The sequence below is a fragment of the Lactuca sativa genome, chromosome 9 (genome assembly GCF_002870075.4).
Source record: "Lactuca sativa cultivar Salinas chromosome 9, Lsat_Salinas_v11, whole genome shotgun sequence".
In the NCBI taxonomy this organism is placed as follows: domain Eukaryota; kingdom Viridiplantae; phylum Streptophyta; class Magnoliopsida; order Asterales; family Asteraceae; genus Lactuca; species Lactuca sativa.
The window spans coordinates 188,363,735-188,365,997 of NC_056631.2; positions in this window are offsets into that span (position 1 = coordinate 188,363,735).

Genomic DNA, 2,263 nt, shown 5'->3' on the forward strand with positions numbered 1-2,263 from the left:
TGTCCGAATCCCTCAAACCAAGGCTCTGATACCAACTTGTAACATCCCAAAATTCAAGGCTGAAAATTTCATTTTTTAAATAAGTTATTATAAAACCTTAAGTAATAAAACATCCATAATAACATCTTGTCACACCCCAAAACCAAGAACGGCGGAAACGTTCTGGGGCGAAGGACGTCATGTATAGTATCACAACACAGTAATAGTAAACAGGTAAACAAACATCATCCATTGCATTAAATATATAATTTTAATACATGTGTGTTCTTTGTAATGTAATAGACACCAAAAATGAATGATCAAAATAAAAGACGAGTCTTGTCTGTGCTCCGTCTTCTCAAAAACCTGTCACCGATACCTGTCTACTGATTACCTGAGAATACAAGTTATTTTGAAAGCATGGATCAGCATTTAAGCTGGTGAATTCATAAGTATTTTAATGTCTTTGATTTGTAAAACCGTAAGGAAAAGACTTGTAAATGTTTGATGAAACAGTTCGTATAAGTGTGAAAAACCCTAGAAAATCCCATATTTCCTACTAGTATAAAATGTAGTCTTCTACCAAGACCCGACTGTTTTGAAAGTATGTATCAATGTAAAACTAACGGTTTTTCCCCATGTAACTATTATTATCAAAATATAGTCTACCTCATCGTTTATGTAAATGTGTCATAAGATAAGAGTAAAAGGAAAAATTATGTAATCATTTAAGTATTATCCTTTGGTACTAGGATAAACACGACATAGTAATTGCCGAATAGTATTAACTGTAGACATCCGTCGATGTGCATTTTCCCTCTGTAGCTAACAACTGGGAGTAGAATGGTTAGTCCCGTACGTATATAATAGTATATACTCATATAATATGTAATAGTATCTCATCATATAGTATGTAATCATATCTCTTCATATAGTATGTAATTGTATCTCTTCATATAGTATGTAAGTAATATCTTTTCATATAGTATATAATATATTTGTATAGACTCATGAATGAACTGACTCTTGTATGTTCCATTTGTACTAGGAATAGTAAGTAGTATTTCCCAAACTATACCTATTATAGTTTGCTAGTAATGTAGTTTGAAGTGTTCATGTATGTTTATACACCTTTGCTATACAAGGTGTTGGAGCTGAAGTCATAGCCATCTTATCAAATACTTATATATATATATATATATATATATATATATATATATATATACTACATAAATGTATAGATATGGTATTTAAGAATACATAAGTGAAAAAGAGGTTTTTGTAATACATTTAAAAGGTTTGAAACAATAAATAATCATGACTTGATGTCAGTTTTTAAAACGATTTAAAAGTAGTTTGTTTGATAAAACGGTTTGAAAGCATAGTAATTCCATCTGTTTGATAGTTATTAATCACATGTGATTGATATAATAACTATGATATTCAACTTGTATTCCTCCATACAAGCATTTGAAAGCATGCAAAGGCATTTAAAGGTTGTTTAAGGGGTATGAACTCACCTGAAATGAGTGATGCGATAGTAGGATCGGTAAAGGATGCTAAGTGTCAAGTGAGGACTTGAGCACACACAGATCCTATTTAACATATAAAGACACATATATGCTTACAATTAGTGTTTATAACAACTAATTAGATGATGGAACAAACCTTAAGGACTAGGAAACACTTGTACTGAAGTGTTAAACCACTTAGGGTTGCACATAAGGAGTGTAGGGCCTCACTTGGGAGTTTATGGCCCATATGGTATGTACTACATGAGTTTACGGCCCAAAGACCATTTCCTCATGAGTTTACAGCTGTAAACTCATGGTACTAAGTTTCAAGTTGTGGTTTAAGGTCTTATAAGCCAATATGAAGTGTTCAATGCTCAAGTCTAAGCGCTAGGAAGGAATGGTGGCACAATATCACTACTTTGTAGAGTTTACAGCCTAAGGACCATATCCTTATGTGTTTACGACCGTAAACTCTTATGGGGGAATGTTTTGATTGTTGTTTAAGGTCTTAAACACTTCTAGGAAGGATCAAGGCTAGCATCCAAGGCTTAGGAAGGGACTAGGGTCCATTTAACCCCATTTAAAGGAGTTTACGGCCCAAGAACATCCCTTGGCCGTAAACTCCATTGATCATCTGATTCATGATGTTTTCCAAGTGTAAACAAGTTCATATTAAACACACAAGAAGCTAGGGCAAGTGTACTTACAAGATAGAAGATTGATTGGGTGTTTAAGGTCCAAGAACACTAGTGTGTGTTCTTGGTGTTTTG